This window comes from Kogia breviceps, chromosome 12 (assembly GCF_026419965.1).
Source record: "Kogia breviceps isolate mKogBre1 chromosome 12, mKogBre1 haplotype 1, whole genome shotgun sequence".
NCBI lineage: Eukaryota > Metazoa > Chordata > Mammalia > Artiodactyla > Physeteridae > Kogia > Kogia breviceps.
The window spans coordinates 42,370,530-42,392,732 of record NC_081321.1 but is presented as its reverse complement, the minus strand read 5'-3'; the positions used below and the strand labels follow the sequence as shown (position 1 = coordinate 42,392,732).

Genomic DNA, 22,203 nt, shown 5'->3' with positions numbered 1-22,203 from the left:
CCTAGAGAGAAAAGGAACAAATTCTTCACCAGAGAAGATTGTGTAAACAGTGCCTTTGGCTGGAGCCATAGAGTTGGGGAAGCAAAGAAAGGGAGCTTTGTTCTCCCCTACCCCAGCCAGAGCACAATCGTAGAGCTGGGATTGTTTGCTTTGGCAATGGACTCCCTGCTTGAAAAGACTAGGCGTTCCAGAGACCGGTGAGAGGCCTCTGTTGGGTTTCCCACATGGAGCTGAGGAGAGGACAACCCCCAGCCTAAATCTTTTTACCTAAGGAAGTGTGCTGGGAAACCTGGAGGCCTAAGGCATCTGGCCCATTCTTCTCTAGCTTTGTTCACCTCCTTCCCTTCCCAACTTTACCACACCACAGGGTGTTCGTTAGCCTCAACCTTCCTGCCTTGGAGAGTGCTTTTGGTTCTTGTACTAGTGTTCTATCCCAAAAGAAGCTGCATTTTCACAGACTGCAAGACAATCCCGGGGCTACTCTCTAAGGAATCCCACAGGAAATAAGGATTCCAAGATCATTTTGTCCATCCTATTCCTTTAAGTTGTATTGCACATGACTCAGTTGTAGTCAATCTTTCCAAAAATGTTCAAAAATGTCCCATTTTCCTTGTAGCATTAGTGTCTCACAAATGTAAAATAATATTTATGCAGTGCCAGGTGTTTTGCAAATGCCATTTCATTTCATCCTCGTGACCACCTTATTAGGTAGACATAATTATCCCCATTTTACAGATTAGGATACTAGGGATTAGCAAGATAAAGCAATTTGTCCAAGTCACACAGATTGTTTATTCCTTTACTAGGGCTGCCATAACAAAGTACCACCAATTGAGTGGCTTAACAGGAATTTATTATCTCACAGTTCTGAAGGCTAAAAGTCCAAGATCAAGGTGTCAGCAGAGTTTGTTCCTTCTGAGGGCTATGAGGCAGAATCTGTTCCATACCTTTCCCCTAGCTTCTAGTGGCTTGCTGGTAATTTTTGGCATTCCTTGACTTGTAGATCTATGCCTTCATATTCAGATGGCATTGTCCTTGTTTGCATGTCTATGACCAAACTTCCCCTTTTTATAAGGCTACCAGGCATATTGGATTAACCTACCATACTCCAGTATGACCTTATCTTAACTAATTACATCTTAACTAATTATATCTGCAATATTTCCAAATAAGGTCACCTCTGGGGTACTGGGGGGTTAGGACTTCCAACATCTGAAGTTGGAGGGGGACACAATACAACCCATAATAGATGGTAACTTGCTATGCCAAGATTTAAACTTGGGTCCATCTGATTCCAAAGCCCTGTATGTTCTTTCAACTGTACTATGCTGTCTCCGAAAAATCAGAAAGTTACTCATAATGTCTTCTGGTTTCCAGTATCTCTCATCTTCAATCCAAAGTCTGTATTGCTGCTGCTAGTTATCTTTCTAAAATGTGAATTTGATCAATCATTCTCCTACTTAAAAAATCTTTTAGTGGCTCCCAGACTAACTGGATAAAGTCAGACATTTTATGGTGATAAACAGGGTCTTTCTTTCATGCCTGTCTTTTTAGCCTACTTTCTCACCACTCTCTTCCTATCCAATCACCATAAACTCCAACCATACCGACCTATTTGCAGTTTCTCAAACACATTATGCTTATACACTCCTTCAGGCCTTGATTTCATCCATCACTTCTCCCAATATGTCCCTTTTACAGTTATCTTCATTTCAACTATTCAAACAAAAAAAAACTGTAGGCTCATCCTTGTTTCCTCTACTTCCTTCACTCTATACGTCCATCTCCACTGTCACCACCCTAGTCTCAGCCACCATCATCTCTTACCTGTACTGCCAAAATGGCCTCCTAACTGGTCTCCCTGCATCCATTCTTGACCACTCCATAGTGAAATGATTACTGAAGGTGAAATTGTGCTTGTTTTTCTTCTGAATGAAACCACCAATGGCTTACCATTAGACTTAGAATCAAATCTGAAGTCCTCACAATGCCTGTTAGGTCTTTACAAGATCTGGTCTCTACCTACCTCTCCAACTTCACCTCAGATTACTCCTCTCATCTCAATATGTTAGCTATCTATAATTGTGTAGCAAATTACCCCAGACTTACTGGCTTAAAACAACAAATATTTATTATCTGACAGTTTCTGTGAGTCAGGAATTCAGGACTGGCTTACCTAGTTGGTTTTGGCTCAGGATTTCTCATGAGGTTGCAGACAAGATGTTGGCTGGGGCTGCAGCCCCTGTTGACACACTGATTGGGGCTCAGGGATCCAATTCCAAGATGTCTCACCCAAACGGTTGTTGGCAAGAGGTCTTATCATGTGGGCCTCTCCATAAGGCTAGTGAAGGTCCTTACAATGTGGTGCCTGACTTCCCCCAAAGTGAGTGATCCGAGAGAGAACAAGGAGAAAGCTGCAATGCCTTTTATGGCCTATTCTCAGCAGTCACACACCATCACTTCTGCCATACTCTGTTTATTAGCAGTGTGTCACTAAGTCAGTCCAGCCTACACTAAAGGGGAATGAAATTAGGCTCCATCTTTTGAAGTGAGGAGTGTCAAAGGATTTGTAGATAATCACTTCTCATCCTTTTGGCTAAGATCACGTGTAGAATTTGTGGATACATTTTTATTTCTTTTTTTTTTTTTTTTTTTTGTTTTGTGGATACATTTTAAAACCATACTTGTTACCAGTGGTGAATTTTTAATTCAGGCTTATTGAGGAATAATTTACATACAGTAAAGTTCACCATTTTAAAATGTACAATATCTTGAATTTTGTCAATGTATATAGTAATATAATCATTGCAATTGAGATATAGCACATTTCTATGACCCCAAACAAGTTTTCTGTTGCCCCTTTGTAGTCAGTCCCCTCCTCTACCATCACCACGGCCCCTAGCAACCACTGATTTGATTCTTGTCCCTGTAGTTTTGTCTTTTCCAGAATGCCACTAAATGGTATCATGCAATATGTAAGGTTTTGTGTCTGCCTGCTTTCACTTCACATAATTCTTTTGACATTCATCCATGTTGTTGCATGTATTATTCCTTTTTACTGCTGAGTAGTATTTCATTATGTAGCTGTATACTATAATTTATATGTCTATTCACCAGTTGATAGACATTTAGGTAATTTCCAGTTTTGAGCTATTACAATAAAGCTGCCACAAGCATTCATGTAGAAGTCTTTGCGTGGGCATATGTTTTTATTTCTCTTGGGTAAATACCCAGGAGTGGGATTTCTGGGTTATGTGCTAAGTGTATGTATAACTTTATAAGAAACTGCCAAATTGTTTTCCAAAGGGGGTATATCATTTTATACTGCCGTCAGCAGTGTATGAGAGTTCCAGTTGTCCTCATCCTCCCCAACTCTTTGTATTATCTATGTTTTAAATTTTAGCCATTTTAGTGGGTATGTGGTGATATGGCACTGTGGTTTAATTTGCATTTCCATAAGGTCTAATGATGTTCAGCATCTTTTTATATATTTATTTGGTGAAATGCCTGTTCAAACCTTTTGCCCATTTTAAAAATTAGGTTGTTTGTTTTCTTCTGAGTTGTGAGAGTTCTTTTTGTAATCTGGATACCAGTCCTTTATCAGGTATGTGTTTTTCATACATTTTCTCCCAGGCCATGGCTGTTCTTTTCATTTTGTAAACAGGATCTTTTGAAGACAAGTTTTTAATTTTGATGAAGTCCAAATTTATCAATTTGTTTTTATGGTTTGTGTTTTTTGTGTCCTAGCTAAGAAATCTTTGCTTAACCCAAAATTATGAAGACTTTCACTTATATTTTCTTATAGAAGTTTTACAGTTTTGGGTTTTATATTTAGGTCTATCATCCATTTCAAGCTGACTTTTTTTATGTGGTGCAAGGTATGAGTTGTAGTTCTGTTTTTACATACAGATGCCTAATTGTTTCAGCACTACTTTTTGAAAAGACTGTCTTGGGCTTCCCTGGTGGCGCAGTGGTTGAGAATCCACCTGCCGATGCAGGGGACACGGGTTCGTGTCCCGGGCCAGGAAGATCCCACATGCCGCAGAGCGGCTGGGCCCGTGAGCCATGGCCGCTGAGCCTGCGCGTCCGGAGCCTGTGCTCCACAATGGGAGAGACCACAACAGTGAGAGGCCCGCGTACCACAAAAAAAAAAAAAAAAAAAGACTGTCTTTTCTCCATTGAATTAACTTGGCACCTTTGTTAAAATTCAATTGACCATATGCAGTTAAGCTTATTTCTAGATTCTTTTTTCTCTTCCACTGATATAAATGTCTGTCCTTACACCAAAACCACACTGTCTTGATTATTGTAACTCTATAGTAAGTCTTGAAATCGGGTTGTGTGAGTCCTCTAACAGTGTTTTCTTTTTCAAAATTGTTTTGGCTATTCTAGGTGCTTTGCTACCAGCAGTTCTTGCATTTGAGTGCCCCTCCCTGCCCCCCATCTTCTCATGTCTGACTCCTTGTCACTCAAGCCTCTCCTCAAATGTTTCATCCTCAGAAAGGCCTTATTTTACATTCAGTTTAGAATGGACTCGCACTAATACACTGTGTAACACTCTATCGCATTACCCTATTTAGTGCCCCTACTACTAGAGTGTAAGCCCTATGAAAGCCTAGCTCTTGCCTGACTCATTTACTGCTGTATCCTCAGCATCCAGAATAGTACCTGCCATAATGCAGATCCTTGATAAATATTTATTCAGTGAAGGAATTAAGGCCTTTGAATATGTTGTTTCTTCAAACTGAATAATCCTCCACCCTCCAAATCTCATATTTATCCACTAAAACATTTCAGTCAAAAGCCCAAGTTTTGGGGCTTCCCTGGTGGCGCAGTGGTTGAGAGTTCGCCTGCCGATGCAGGGGACACGGGTTCGCGCCCCGGTCCGGGAAGATCCCACGTGCCGCGGAGCGGCTGGGCCCGTGAGCCGTGGCCGCTGAGCCTGCGCGTCCGGAGCCTGTGCTCCGCAGCAGGAGAGGCCACAACGGTGAGAGGCCCGCGTACCGCAAAAATAAATAAATAAATTAAAAAAAAAAAAAAAAAAAGCCCAAGTTTTGTGCCTTCCTCTTTGTGTCTGTATATATACTTATTATAGCACTTACTATTCATATTGTAATTATTTATGTATATGTTGGTCTTGGCCACAAGACTGTGAGCACCTTTGACATAGTAGCCACTCAATAAATATTTTTTAGTGGATGAATGAATGAAGAAATATCCTACATTATGCCTTATCTTCTAGTTTGTTTTTCTACAAGGCAGGGTAACTTAAAAGCAAAAACAAAAATAAAAATACACACACACAAAATTGAAAACAAAAACACCATAAAGGACCACTCTTTTTTTTTTTTTTTTTTTTTTTTTGCGGTACGCAGGCCTCCCTCTGCTGTGGCCTCTTCCTTTGTGGAGTGCAGGCTCCCGACGCGCAGGCTCAGCGGCTATGACTCACGGGCCTAGCCACTCTGCGGCATGTGGGATCTTCCTGGACCGGGGCACGAACCCGTGTCCCGTGCATCGGCAGGCGGACTCTCAACCACTGCGCCACCAGGGAAGCCCAAGGACCACTCTTAATATTAGATGTAACTGATAAAAATTTACATTTACCAAGTACTTACTATGTGCCAGACAGGAGCAGACCCAGTTGGGTAAGGCCTGAAGTTTATACAATTTGGGGATTCTTTTTAAGAAAAAGAAAAATAATTACAAATATAAAATTAAGTACAGGGCCTTGGAGGTAGCCTGTGCAAGTGAGATTCCCTAAAACTTAAATGTCTTTAGTTTCAAGGCAAATCCACCTCTAGTGCCAGACACTGTTTTAAGGGTATTGCTTAATCTGCTTAAACAACCCTATGAAGTAGAATCTCCATTTTAGAGATGAAGATATTGAGGCCTAAAGAGGCTGAGAAGTTTTTGCAAGGTCCCGCTATTGGTAAATATGATAGGGCAGATTGGAACCCAGGATGTCTGGCTTCAGAGCCCATGCTCTTTTGCACTGCTGCCTTCCTGAATCAGTGTGAAATATTTATCATCCATTATAGGTCCAGATCTGGCATCTCCCATCTAAGATAACTCTTAAATCTTAAAACTGACTCAGTATAACAAAAGTTGCAGGGTGTGGCTTATCTATAAGTGTCTGAGGCATATTCTCCATCTAGGAGCCTGTACTTCAGAGCTTGGTCAAAGATGAAAGAGTAATACTGAGTCTCTGGTAGCTCTCTTGGATCCAACTATTCTATTTTGTCTCTGAAATTTGTATATCTAATTACCTTAAACATGGTTCTTTGGGGTATAGCTATGTAAATCATTAAAAATATCATGGACACAGATGAACCATATGCAGTTTAATAATGAAACCTGATTTTCTTTTGGCCACAAGTAAAAGAGTAGCCAACAATGCTCCTGTGAATGACAATTAGGAATCAAAATGATTTGAGGCTTTTTTTTCTCCTTAATTAAAAAGTAATTATAAGCCTGCCTATCTTCTTCCTTTCCTTCCTGTCTTCTTCCTTCCTTCCTGAATAATTCAGTCTAAAAGGCATTATGTGGGGAATGTAGGAGTCCAGTTAGATGAGCAGCATCTGTGGCCCATACCATTGTGGTATGTTAGAGCCTGAGGAGGGTAAAGAGGGTTCTGATTCCATGTGTGGAATCCATTTTGGGAGCCTGGCATGGGGTGTTGGAGCTCAAGCAAGCATTCATGGTAGGAGGAGTGGTGGGAAGCAACAGCAACAGAAGACTGGCTATATACAAGTGGGATTGGTCAAATAAATAAATATATGGAATATAAAGGGAGCCAGGTTTCTTCTGCCAGATAAGGGTCTCAACTGTGGAAAACAAGAAAATCAGAATGAACCCTGTAACATTAGGTTAGAATTAGCGGTATCAGGGTAAAATGTATATATATCTATATCTATATCTATAATATATAGATATAGATATATATACACATAAACACATTTTCCCCCACTTCGGTTCACTGAGAGGACCTGGGAATAGTGACACCCAATAGCATTGGTCTATGGTTTGTAAATAGCAATTCTCCAATGAAAAGAACCATTGCTTCATGGGAAAAGGGCTGATTCAGGGGCTGGGGAGGGGAAAGTACAAGATGAACCTCAAATATATGGTTGTGCCAGGACAAAGTGTGGAATGCTCAAATAACGATGGGGACATGTCACTTATAAAATAGGTCATGGATGTAGTGTACAGCATAGGGAATACAGTCAATAATACTGTAATAACTCTGTATGGTGACAGAGGTAACTAGACTTATCATGGTGATCATTTTATAATGTATAAAAATATCAAATCACTGTGTTGTACACCTCTAATACAATATTGTAAGTCAATTATACTTCCCAAAACTGATGGAGACATCATTTCAAAAGGATATAAAAGACAGCTTTAAACCAACTATACTCCAATTAAAAAAAAAAAGCTTGAAGGGGCTCCCACTGGCCAAATCTGTGACAATTTGAACATCAAACTAAATAATAACAATAAAAGATTATAATCCACTGAATAAAACAGGAATCTATGAATCATTTCTCATTGTAATAATTAGTAAATAAGTGGGGGGCTTCCCTGGTGGCAGGGAAGAATCTGCCTGCCAATGCAGGGGACACGGGTTCAAGCCCTGGTCCGGGAAGATCCCACATGCTGCGGAGCAACTAAGCCTGTGCGTCACAACTACTGAGCCTGTGCTTTAGAGCCCACAAGCCACAACTACTGAAGCCCGTGTGCCTAGAGCCTGTGCTCTGCAACAAGAGAAGCCACCACAATGAGAAGCCCATGCACCGCAACGAAGAGTAGCCCCCGCTCGCCACAACTAGAGAAAGCCTGCGCACAGCAACGAAGACCCAACGCAGCCAAAACTAAATAAATAAAATTTTTAAATTTAAATAAATAAGTGGGAAGAAGAAAAAGGTTTTCTCAGTAAAGGACAACTAATTAATGTAGAAGGAATGATGGGATTAGAAAATACCATTTAGAAGCCATCGGTAATAATTAAGCCACAAAACATCAACAAATGCTAAACCAAATGGGTGAAAATTTGATGAGGAGTACGATACTTCCATACTCTCAAAGTACTTTCCCACAAAATACTCATTAATTACAAAAAGAAAAAGAATAACCTTACAGTGGACAAACCTGGAAGACATCACCATAATCAAGGGATGAATGTTACTAGCATTACCATTAATGGGACAAATCAAAATAATATACAAGCTGATAGAGTGCAATTAGAACAGCATCACTTCCATAGTAATTCCTGACAAAAATGCATAATCTGAATCGAATCATGAGGAAATATCAGACATACCTGATTGAGGAACATTCTACAAAAAACTGGCCTGTAATCTTCAGAAATGTCAAGGTCATGAAAATCAAAAAGAGACCAAGACAAGTTCCATACTGAGGGAGAATAAAGCAATATGACAACTAAATGCAACATGTGACCCTCAGCTGGATCCTTTTGCACTGAGGGATATGTTTTGGACAACTGGCAAAATTTGAACAGGGTCTGTGGGTTATATGGTAGTAGTGTATCAAATATCAATTTCCTGATTCTGATGGCTCTCTTGTGGTTGTGTAGGAGAATGCTCTACTTGGTACAAATCATACACTAAAGTATTCAGAGCTGATGGTAAATGGTTTTCCTTTTGTAAAATTGTTCAGGGGGAAAAAGTTATTTGTACTCTTCTTTTTTTTTTTTTTTTTTTTTTTAATTTTTGGCCGCACTGCACAGCATGCGGAATCTTCATTCCCCAACGAGGGATTGAACCAGCACCCTCTGCAGTGGAAGCGCAGAGTCTTAACCACTGGACTGCCAGGGAAGTCCCTATTTGTACTACTCTTGCATTTTTCCTTTAATTTTGACATGAATTAAAAATTTTTAAGTGTAAATCATTCGAAACATAGAAATGCACTGAGAGGGCTTCCCTGGTGGCGCAGTGGTTGAGAATCCGCCCGCCGATGCAGGCGGCACGGGTTCGTGCCCTGGTCCGGGAAGATCCCACATGCCGCGCAGCGGCTGGGCCCGTGAGCCATGGCCGCTGAGCCTGCGCGTCCAGAGCCTGTGCTCCGCAATGGGAGAGGTCACAACAGTGAGAGGCCCGCGTACCACAAAAACCAAAAAACAAACAACAAAAAAAGAAATGCACTGAGAATTAAAGAGGTGTCTGCTCTCACCACTTATATTCAACATTGTATTCAAGATTCTAGTCAGTGCATAAAGAAAGAAAAGCATATATTTTAGAAAGGAAGAAGTAAACTGTCCTTTTGCATAGGTAACATGTTACTTATATAGAAAATCCTATGGAATCTACCAAAAAGCCACTATACTTAAGAGTTTAGCAAGGTCATAGGATACAAGATCAACATGCAAAAATCAATTGTACTTATACATTAGCAAAAATAATCAGATATTGCCACCTACCAGACTATAAGTGGGTCTCCAAAAAATCGTTCAAGTGTTCTATCAAACCAGCTGCTTTCAGATGGTAGGGAACATGGTAAGACCAATGAATTCCATGAGCATGAGCCCAACTGCTGCACTTCTGTTGCTGTGAAATGAGTTCCTTGATCAGAAGCAATAATGTGTGGAATCCCATGACAGTGGATTAGGCATTCTGTAAGTCCATGAATGATAGTTTGGGCAGAAGCATCGTGGGCAGGGAAGGAACGTTCATAACCAGAGTAAGTGTCTATTCCAGTAAGAACAAAATGCTGCCCCTTCCATGATGAAAGTGGTCCAGTGTAATCAACCAGCCACCAGGTAACTGGCTGATCACCCTCAGGAATGGTGCCACAATGGGCTCTCTGCAGTGGCTGTAGTCACGTTGGCTTTGGTGAATGGAAGTCCATGTTGCTGAACCCATGCATAACCTCCATCCCTGCCACCGTGGCCACTTTGTTCACAAGCCCATTGAGTGATTACAGGAGCAGCTGAGGAAAGAGGCTCTCTGGTATCCACAGAATTATTAAAATCCTCCTCTGCTGAGGTCATCCTTTGGTGAGCCTTCACAAGATACACAAATATTTTCACTTTTTCTGCCCATTCAGAGAAGTCTGTTTACGTACTTCTTTTCTCTTTTTCTTTTTTAATTTTTTAAGCTGCGCAGCTTTCAGGATCTTTAGTTCCTGACCAAGGATCGAAATTGGGTCCACGGAAGTGAAAGCGCTGAGTTCTAACCACTGGACTGCCAAGGAATTCCCTGTATACATACTTCTTCTCCAAATTTCCTTGTCCCCAATTTTCCACTCATTTTCCTTCTGAGCCTCTGACCATCCAGCCAAACCATTAACCACAGCCCATAAATTAGTATATAATCACATGCCTGGCCATTTCTCCTTCCAAGCAAAGTGAACAACCAGGTGCACTGCTTGGAGTTCTGCCCACTGGGAGGTTTCCCTTCACCAGTGTCCTTCAGCAATGTCCCAGAAAGGGGCTGTAGTGCTGCAACTGTCTACTGCAGCGTGGTACCTGAACATCATGCAGAACTATCTGTAAACGAGGCCTAAGTCTCTTCCTTTGTCAAGTGATCACAGGGTACTCTGCATGAGGCCATAGGTTCAGGCTGGGAGAGAAATGGCAGTGTAGCAGGAGTGGGGATCATGGGCATTCGGGCCACATCTTCACATAACTTACTGTGCCTTCAGGGCCTGCTCAAGCCCGATCTCATATGTACTACTTCCGTTTGATGATAGAGTACTCCTGTGCACAAACAACTTTATGACTTAGTGGGCCAGATAACATCCAGTTCATGATGATGGGCAGCTGAGGTTGCATGGTAACTTCATTGCTCACTGTTAAGGATTCAGTCTCTAGTAAGGCCCAGTTGCAGACCAAGAGCTGTTTCTCAAAAGGAGAGTCATAATCTGCAGGGCTTTCCTCCAAAATTCTAAGGTCCTATGCTACAATTCACCAAAAGAAGCCTGCTAAAAGCTCCCAAGAGCATATCTGCCACTGACACTTTCAAGCACCATTGGATCTGCTGGATCATGTGGCCAAGTAGGAGAGCAGCTTGTACAAGACCTGTTGCAGAGCCTTCTCTTGCCCCCCCTCCAAACTAGCAGCTTTCTGAGTCATTTGGTAAATGGGCCAATGGAACACACCCAAAGGAGGAATATGTTGCCTCCAAAATTCAAAGAGGCCCACTAGGCACTGTTCCTGTTTGTTTGCTGTAGGAGGGGCCAGATGCAACATTTTATCCTTCACCTTGGCAGGGATATCTTGATATGCCCCATACCACTGGACCCCTAGAAATTTCACTGAAGTAGAAGACCCCTGAATTGTCAGATTTATTTCCTATCCTCTGGCATGCAAATGTCTTACCAACTGGTCTAGTGTAGTTGCTACCTGCTGCTCACTAGGCCAAATAAGCATCATGTCACTGATGTAATGAACCACTGTGATATCTTATGGAAACGAATGACAATCAAGATCCCTGCAAACTGGACTTCTCTGGTGGCACAGTGGTTAAGAATCTGCCTGCCAATGCAGGGGACACAGGTTCGAGCCCTGGTCCAGGAAGATCCCACATTCCGCGAAGTAACAAAGCCCGGGAGCCACAACTACTGAGCCTGCGCTCTAGAACCCGTGAGCCACAACTACTGAAGCCCACATGCCTAGAGCCAAGTGCTCCGCAACAAGAGAAGCCACTGCAATGAAAAGCCCGCACACTGCAACAAAGAGTAGCCCCTGCTCCCTCAACTAGAGAAAGCCCGTGCGTAAAAACGAAGACTCAACGCAGCCTAAAATAAATAAATTAATTTAAAACAAAAAGATCCCTGCAAACTAAATTATTACATAGGGCTGGAGAGTTGATATACCCCTGACGTAGCATAGTGAAGGTGTATCACTGGCCTTGCCAGCTTAAAGCAAAGAGCTTCTGGCAGGCCCTGTTGACAGGGTTAGAGAAAAAGGTATTTGCCAGATCAGTAGCTGCATAGTAGCTACAGGGCACATATTAATTTGCTCAGGCAATGAAACTACATCTTCTACTGCAGCTACAATTGGAGTGACCACCTTCTTATCCTTTGCCCAGCCTATTTTTCTACTGTGTTGTTTATGCTTTTTTAAAAATAAATTTATTTATTTATTCATTTATTGGGTCTTCACTGCTGCACGCGGATTTTCTCTAGTTGCTGAGAGCGGGGGCTACTCTTTGTTGTGGTGTGCGGGCTTTTCATTGCGGTTGCTTCTCTTGTTGCGGAGCACGGGCTCTGGGCGGGCGGGCTTCAGTAGTTGTGGCGCACGGGCTTAGTTGCTCTGTGGCATGTGGGATCTTCCCGGACCAGGGCTTGAACCCGTGTCCCCTGTGGTGGCAGGTGGATTCTTAACCACTGCGCCACCAGAGAAGCCCCTGTTTATGCTTTTAAAAAAATTAATTTCTAGGAGTTCTATATATGTTCTATATGCTAATCCTTTGTGTGGAGTGCAAATATCTTTTATTTGGTGATTTATCTCTTCACTTTGTTTATGGTATCTTTTGATATAGAGAATTTAAGTTTTTTTAGTCTTCTCTTTTATGGGTATGCTTTTTTAGTTTTGTTTAGGATTCCTTCCCTATCATGTCATAAAAATATTCTTCCACGTTTTTTTCTAAAGGAAATTCTGGCTCTGTTACCTACTAGCTATGTAATCTTGGGCAAGTTTCTTAATCTTTCTGGGCCTCAGAGTTCTCATCCATAAAATGGGGATGGTAATAATGTCTACTTCATAGAGTTGTTCTTAGGATTATTCATCTGTATGAGGCAGGGACCCAAAGAAACATCTTAAATTAGGATTATATGAGATGGGTTTATTTATAGAGATATGGATAGGTAAAGGGGAACCTTAAGGGGTATTACAATATCCTGAGGGTAGTAACAGCAAAGAAGCTGTTATAACACTGAGGCCAAAAGGGAGGAATACGGTAGGTAGTGGTTATTGGAAACATAGTGATCTTAGATCTAAGGATAGGGTAAATCTGAGGCAATTTGGCAGGGAAGAGCCTGTGGAATAAATACTCTGACTTCGCTGTCCTTCCTTCTCCAAACTCATACTGGGGTTCTGCATGGGCTGAAGCCAGAGGGCACAGGAGTCCACTGATGTCCATACTAGATACTGGGAAGAAGGGGGAGAGTGGATCTGGTGGAGCAAATGAAAGATAATGACATACTTTCAACCAGAATTTATTGATTGCCAACGTGAGCCAGGTACTGTTCTAGGCACTAAAGATACAACAATAAACTCAGTAACGAAGCCTCTAACTTTATGAGCTTACATCCTAATGGGAGCAGACAAATAATAAATATTATTAAACATAATATGTCAGGTAAGTGCTAAGAAAAAATGAAGCAAGATGAGGAGGATAGAGTGGTGGGGTATGAGGTGTACAGTGGTCAGGGAGCATTTCTGAGGAGAAGTCATTTGAGCAATGATTTGAAGGAAGTAAGGGAATGTGCATACCTGGTAGAAAAATGCAGGCTCATGCTTGGCAGTCTAAGGAAAAGTGAGGAGGTGGTGTTGTTGGAAAACAATGAGTGAGAAGACAGAAGAAGGTGGTGATGAGTGGTGGGATCCTGGATATATTTTGAAAGTAGAGGATTTTCTGCCTTTACAGGATTTGCTGATATAGGATGTTTGAGAAAGTCATCAAGGATGACTCTAAAGGATTTGGCTGAAAAACAATTGGAAGAAATGACATCAGCAAAAATGGTGGATTAAGAACCTCCAAAAATCTACTCTTCCATAAAAGCAATGAGAACACTGGCATAATTGGCAGGATCAGCTTTTTTAAAACTTTGGAAATTAACCAAAGGTTTGCAACAACAAAGGGAGTGTTTATGCAAGAAAAATGGCTGAATCTCAGTAAGAACAGTGAATTATGTGGCATTTTAATTTGTCCTATTCCCATCTTCCCCTCTTTCCAGCTCCATGGTAACCTTGAAAACAAAAGTCCTGCAATCATGGTGAAAACCAGCAGCCCTTTAGGCCCATGGAGGGGGCAGAATGCAGTTGGAGCTCCTTTAAAGCCTCATCTCAGAGAATTGTCGTTATTTGACCTATCTGGTGGTTCCCTAGAAGATCCACTCCAGGCTATCTTTATTTGATCTGACTCAGAGCTTGCTTCATGCAAACAGCCTTTTCCCTGGAGGCATTTGTTTAAAATAATAAGAGGCAATTTTTCAACATTGCAGCTGATATGGTTGTAGATAGCAGTTAGGGTAAAAAAAATAGGCTGACCAAAAAATATAAAAGGAAAATATGGGGATTACAATGTCCACTGGGGCTTTGGAATGTTCTGACATGTTCCTGGGAGTCTAGAAGGCCATGCATATTCATAAGGCTGGGTGCGTGGTCAGGGAAGAACTTAGAAGCACTTAAACTCTCACCATTGATGAAACTTGAGGCTCTGCATAAGCAGGAAGTGAAGCCTAAGGCAGAGTTGTGAACTGCCTGTCTGAGTGTTGAAGACATACCCCAATATGAATTCAGAGTCCCTTGGCAAAGACATATTGGTTCCAGGCATTTAAGAAAATCTCTGTCAACTAATTACCTGACTGTTAGGCTAACTCTGCAGAGATCTCAGAGGATACATGACAAAGAATACAGAATTTGTAGCATTATTTCAGAAAAGCCACCAAATAAACACCACCAACAACATGAAACAGCATCAAAAGAGACCTCAGGTGAGGGGAACAATCTGATTTTTATTGTTGCCACATTATACTATTTTAAATGTCCAGTGTTCAACATAAAATTATGAGATATTGAAAGAAACAAGAAAATACAGATCATACAAATTAAAAAAGTAGTCAATAGAAACTGTCTTTGAGAAAGATCAGATAATGGACTTATTAGACAAAGGCTTTCAATCAGCTGTTTTAAATATATTCAAAAAACAGATAAAGAACATGTGATATACACACACACACATACTCACACACACACAGCGGAACACTACTCAGCCTTAAAAAAAGATGAAATCTGACAAATGCAACAACATGAATGAACCTTGAGGGTATTATGCTAAGTAAAATAAGACAGATGGTGAAAGACAAATACCATATGATTTTACTCAGTAAAATAAGACAGATGGTGAAAGACAAATACCATATGATTTCACTCATATGTGAAATATAAAAAACAAAACAAAACAAAATAAATGAATAAACCAAACAAAAGCAAACATATAGATATAGAGAACAGAGTAGTGGTTAATAGACGTGGGGGTGGGGGGAGGGAGGGCAAAATGGGTAAAGGGGGTCAACTCTATGGTGACCGTTGGAAACTAAAACTTTTGGTGGTGAGCATGCTGCAGTGTATAAAGAAGTCAAAATATAATGTTGTACACATGAAACTTATATAATGTTATAAACCAATGTTACCTCAATTAAAAATAGATAAATAAAATATATTCAAAGAACTAAAAGAAACCATGTGTATAGAACTAAATGAAAGAGAATGTCTGACCAAACAGAGAATATCAATGAAAACATAGAAATTATTTTTTAAAGAACCAAATAGAAATTCTGGTATTTAAAAATGCAATAATGAAAATGAAAAATTCACTAGAAGTGCTCAACAGCAGATTTGAGCAAACAGAAGAGAGAAACAGTGAATTTGAAGGCAGGTCAATTGAAATGATTCAGTCTGAGTAATAAGAAAAAAGAATGAAGAAAAATGACCCGTGATATGCTAATAAGTGTACCACAGGAGAAGAGAAGAGGAAAGTTACAGAAAAAATATTTGAAGAAGTGATGACCAAAAACTTCCCAAATTTGATGAAAAATCTTAATCTACAAATCCAAGAATTCAACAGATTCCAAGAAGGAGAAGTTCAAACAGATCCATACTTACACACATCATAACCACATTGTCAAAAGACAAAAATTAAGAGTGAATCTTTTTTAAAAATATTTATTTATTTATTTATTTGGCTGCATCAGGTCTTAGTTGCAGCATGTGGGATCTTTTCATTGCAGTGTGTGGGCTCAGTAGTTGTGGCATGTAGGCTCTCTAGTTATGGTGCTCAGGCTCTAGAACACGTGGGCTTAGTTGCCCCACAGCATGCGGGATCTTCGTTCCCCAACCAGGTGTTGAACACACATCCCCTGTATTGGAAGGCCAATTCTTAACCATTGGACCACCAGAGAAGTCCCTAAGAGTGAATCTTAAGGGACTTCCCTGGTGGTCCAGTGGGTAAGACTCCATGCTCCCAATGCAGGCAGCCCAGGTTCAATCCTGGTCAGGGAACTAGATCCCGCATGCATGCCACAACTAAGAGTTTGCATGCTGAAACTAAGAAGTCCGCATGCCACAACTAAGAAATCTGCATGCCTCAACGAAGAAGCCTGCATGCCACAACTATGAGCCTGCATGCCACAACTAAAAGATCCTGCATGCCACAACTAAAGGTCCCGTGTGCCTCAACTAAGACCTGGCATGGCCAAAGTAAGTAAGTAAATAAATAAATATTAAAAAATAAAAAGGAGTGAATCTTGAAAGCAGCAAGAGAGGAGTGACTTACCACATACAAGGGATCCTCAATACAATTTCTCATCAGAAACCATGGAAGCCAGAGGTAGTAGGGGGACATGTTCAAAATACTAGAAGAAAAAGACTGTCAAACAAAACTTTTATACCCAGCAAAGCTATCCTTCAAAAAAATTGAATGAGAAATTGACATACCCAAATAAAGAAAAATGAGAATTCATCACTAGCATGCCTGTCCTACAAGAAATACTAAAGGGAGTCCTTTAGACTGAAGTGAAAGGTCACTAAACAGTAACTCTAATCCCCATGAAGAAATAAAGAATACCAATAAAGGTAACTACGTAGGTAACTATAATGTAAAAGACAGTATAAATGTAATTTTTGTTTTAACTCTTTCTCTCCTATAGTATTTGAAAGATAATTGTGTAAAACAATCATCATAAATCTATTCTGATGGTCATATTGACTCCAGCGGTGAAAAGCTGGAAGAAGGACCTCAGTTCTTGCCTTCTTTTAAGAAAGAATTCAGCAAAGAGACCAAGATTGTGAAAAAGATAAAAGTGTTTATTAGTAGCATAGTACATGTGGATAAACACATGGGTGGACTTGGAGTGAACTATGCACCATAGGAGTGGCTTAGATTGCTTATATGGGGGCAGTTTTCTGGGTTGTCTCTGGCCAATCATCTCCATATTTGGTCCTGGTGTGCTTGCCCATCTCTCAGCCAAGATGGATTCCATCTGGTATCTTCCCCCTCCTTTTGTCCTTCCCCTAGGCTGAGGGCCTTCTCTGAGCATGTGTTGGGCCAGGAAATCTACAAGAATGCACCCAATCAGGGCCCAATGCTCCCACTGGTATCCCATCTTGAAGCATCAGCAGGAGACCAGCTACAACTGCTCAGCCTAGGGAAACCAGTTGCAGCTGTTCAGCCTAGGCCCTATCTATCTCCTACCTCCATACAATGTGGATAGATGTAATTTGCATGACAATAACAGCACAAATAGAGAATATCCATGAAAATATAGAAATTATTATAACAGCGCAAAGGAGAAAGGAAATAAAGCTATGTAAGAGCAAAGCTTTTGTATGCTATTGAAATTAAGTTGGTATTCATGCAAACTAGATAGTTATAAATAAATAACCCAATTACAAAATGGGTAAAGGACTTGAATAAACATTTCTCCAAAGAAGACATATAAATGGCTACTGAAGCGATGTTCAACATTACTAGGCATCAGGGAAATGTAAATCAAAACTACAATGAGGGCTTCCCTGGTGGCGCAGCGGCTGAGAATCCGCCTGCCGGTGCAGGAGACTCGGGTTCGTGCCCTGGTCCGGGAAGATCCCACATGCCGCGGAGCAACTAAGCCCGTGAGCCATGGCCGCTGGGCCTGCGCGTCCGGAGCCTGTGCTCCGCAATGGGAGAGGCCACAACAGTGAGAGGCCCGCATACCGCAAAAAAAAAAAAAAAAAAAAAACTACAATGAGATACCATTTCACATCCACTAGGATGGCTAGAATCAGAAAGATGGGCAATAAAAGTGTTGGTGTGAGGATGTGGAGAAATTGGGACCTTCATATATTGCTGGTAAAAGTAAAATAATGCAACTGCTTCAGAAAACAGTTTGGCAGTTTCTCAAAAAGTTAAACGTAGATTTACCATATGACTCAGCAAGTCCATTCTTCAGTATACATCATGAGAATTGAAAACAATGTCTATGTAAAAACTTGTAGGTGGGAATGTAAATTGATTCAGCCACTATGGAAAACAGTATGGAGGTTCCTTAAAAAACTAAAAGTAGAACTACCATATGACCCAGAAATCCCACTGCTGGGCACATACCCAGAGAAAACCATAACTGAAAAAAACACATTCACCCCAATGTTCATAGCAGCACTATTTACATTAGCCAGGACGTGGAAGCAACCTAAATGTCCACCAACAGAGGAATGGATAAAGATGTGGTACATATATACAATGGAATATTACTCAGCCATAAAAAGGAATGAAATTGGGTCATTTTTAGAGATGTGGATGGACCTAGAGAGTGTCATACAGAGTGAAGTAAGTCAGAAAGAGAAAAGCAAATATTGTATAATAATGCATATATGTGGAATCTAGAAAAATGGTATAGATATATAGCAAAGCAAAAATAGAGAGACAGGGCTTCCCTGGTGGTGCAGTGGTTAAGAATCTGCCTGCCAATGCAGGGGACACAGGTTTGATCCCTGGTCCGGGAGGATCCCAAATGCCACAGAGCAACTGAGCCTGTGCACCACAACTGCTGAGCCTGTGCTCTAGAACCCATGAGCCAACAACTACTGAGTCCGCGTGCCACAACTACTGAAGCCTGTGCACCTAGAGCCCATGCTCCTCAACAAGAGAAGCCACCGCAATGAGAAGCCCATGCACAGCAACAAAGAGTGGCCCCCACTTGCCACAACTGGAGAAAGCCCATGCACAGCAACGAAGACCCAATGCAGCCAAAAATAAATAAAATAAAATAAATTTATATATAAAAAAAAGAAATAGAGACACAGACATAGAGAACAAATGTATGGATACTAAGGGGGAAAGGGATGGGATGGGAGGAATTGAGAGACTGGGATTGACACATATACATTATTGATACTATGTATAAAATAGACAACCCATGGGAACATACTGTATAGCACAGGGAACTCTACCTAATGTGTTGTGGTAACCTAAATAGGAGGGCATATCTGTATGTGTATGGCTCATTCTTTTTGTTGTGCAGTAGAGGCTAACATAACATTGTAAAACAACCATACTCCAATAAAAATTAATTTAAAAAATAAACAAAACAATAAACAAATTTGTAAATGGATATTCATAGTCACATTATTCCTAACAGCCCGAAAGTGGGAATAACCCAAATGTCCATCAACTGATGAATGGATAAACAAAAATTGGTATATTCATTCTAGAATATTATTCAGCCATGAAAGGAATAAAGTACTGATTGATACATGTTACAACATGAACCTTGAACATTATGGTAAGTGAAAGAAGCCACAAAAGGCCACATATATTATTCCATTTATATAAAATATCTATAATAGGCAAATCCACAAAGACAGAAAGTAGACTTGTGGTTGCCAGGGTTTGGTGGGGGTAGATTGGGAGTGACTGCTAGTGAATATGGGGTTTCTTTGGGGGTGATGAAAATGTTCTGGAATTAAATATTGGTGATAGTTGCATAACTTTGTGAATATACTAAAAATCACTTAATTGTACACTTTATTTTTATTTATTATTGAAGTATAGTTGATTTACATGTACACTTTAAAAAGATGAATTTGGGGAGTTCCCTAGTGGTCTAGTGGTTAGGACTCAGTGCTTTCACTGCCATGGCCCGGGTTCAATCCCTGGTCAGGGAACTGAGATCCCACAAGACGTGCGGTGCAGCCAAAAAAAAAAAAAAGATGAATATCATGGTATGTGAATTATATCATGATAAAAAAATACAGCTGGAACTATGAAGGTAACTTTTACTAAGATAGGGAAGATTAAGGAAGGGGCACATGTGGGTGAGAAGGGAAGAATTTGTTTTGGACATGGTAAGTTTGAAATACCAGTCAGACATCCAGGTGGATCTGTTAAGTAGGCATCTGGAGATATGTCTGCAGTTCAGGGGAGAGATATGGATTGGAGATATACATTTGGGAAAAAATGAATTAATGCATATAATACACTTAGAATGGTGCCTGGAACATAGTAAGACCTATAAACATTGTCTATTATAGTTATTATTTTGTATGTATAGAGTAATAGTCAATTGGTCTAACACAATGTGTGGAATCCCTGCTTCTCTGATTTGTAATGCCACCTCTGTTATATACAAATCTCCCATATATATTGAGGTCTGTTTCTATCATTGTATTCTTTTAAGTAGGAAGTGTTTTAGGGGAGAGTAGATTGGAAGCCAAGACTCCTCTCAACTTTTCTCAATTCACTTCACAAGAACATAAGTGATTGTATGTTTCTGTTTCACCTTTGTTACCTGGGGAGAAATCACCTGGATTCTTTCTACCTTTCAGAGGCTATGAGGATAGATGAGATCCTAGGCAGGAAGTTCAGAAAGCAGAGTAATATAAAGCTGCAAAAGGAAGTTACTTGAGACAAAAGCAATTCCATAGGTAATATTTTTAGTCAACTCTCCTTATAATTACAATAACATTTTTAAAGTTTTTCTTAGTTGTGATAAAAACCACATAACATAAAATTTACCACCTTCGTAACCATATGAGAAAATTTAAAATTCAGTCTTTGCATTTGATGTTTCACCCAAAATCTTCCCAAGGCTGTCTCCTTCTCACAGTTCAAACCTTATTCCTTCAAAGGGGCCTCTCAGCACCAGGAGTAAAGTTGCTTCCCTACTCTTGGTCACTTTCTGTCTCATTACCCTGCAGCACTCTTCACTAACTGAAATATAATATTTGTGTTTATTAACTGTCTCCCCCTTCCCACTAAAACATAAATTCTACCAGAGCAGGGACCTGGTCTGTCTACTCTTCTCCCCATGCCTAGAACAGTTCTTTGCACGTAGTATGTCCAAAGTATTTGTTAAAATACTTGCTGAGTAATAAATATAGTGCTTTTTAATTCCAAATAAGTTTCACACATATTATTTCATTTGATCATTACAACTCTGAGTAAAATGGGATTGCTGGCCCCACTGTAAAGATACTCAAAGAAAATGAGAGTTGGGAGCTCGCTTTTCCGAATACATGCACTTCAGTTCTAGGGCTAAGGGTATTTCAAACTACTTTGCCATTAAGGAAGTGATAACTCTGGAGGACAATAGAAACAACCTACACATTTTTAAAAAAGTCGCCAGTTCCTGCGGTTGAACTTTTACCACACCCCACCCCCATATACAGTACGGCCAGTGATGCTACTGTAAGTGCAAAGAAGAAAATGCAAGTATTCAACTGTTTGGAACACTGAATCATCTTATGTAGCTGTCTCGGTTCCCCCCCCCCCCCACCTTTTTAATTAAAAAAAAAGTTTTCTGGCGGGGCCGCTCGGCTTGAGGAATCTTAGTTCCGGGACCAGTGATCCAACCCGTGCCCCCTGCAGTAGAAGCGCGGAGTCCTAACCACTGGAATTCCCAGGGAATTCCCCTCCCCCGCTCTTCTGTTGTTGTTGTTGTGTGTGTGTGTGTGTGTGTGTGGTACGCGGGCCTCTCACTGCCGTGGCCTCTCCCGTTGCAGAGCACAGGCTCCGGACGCGCAGGCTCAGCCGCCATGGCTCACGAGCCCAGTCGCTCCGCGGCATGTGGGATCTTCCCGGACCGAGGCACGAACCCGTGTCCCCTGCACCGGCAGGCGGATTCTCAACCACTGCGCCACCAGGGAAGCCCTCCCCTGCTCTTTTTTAAAAAAGTTTTATTGAGGCACAACCTTGTCTCGTTTTTAAAGTGCGCTACTTTGAGATAATCTAATTCTCTAGTATGAGAACCGTTTGGATCTCCATTACTACAGGCACCTGTAAAGAGTCCCTTTCCTTCTTTTCCTTTTTTTCCCCTTAAACTCATCAGCCGAACACGTGCGACCAGCGATTAGAAACTCTTACAGCCTCCCTCCCTAGGCCTGCCCACCGAAAGTCCAGCCCCTTCTTTTTCCGGAGCCCCGCCCCTCGCCCCCTTTCCCACTCAGGCCCTGCGGATCTCGCCCTTCCTCCAACTGCTCTC

At 41.0% G+C, this 22,203-nt stretch overlaps 1 pseudogene; it reads right to left on the bottom strand.

The window, feature by feature from the left end:
• Positions 1-9,443: 9,443 nt before the first annotated feature.
• LOC136792343 (uncharacterized) lies at positions 9,444-16,589 on the bottom strand (annotated as a pseudogene).
• Positions 16,590-22,203: the final 5,614 nt, after the last annotated feature.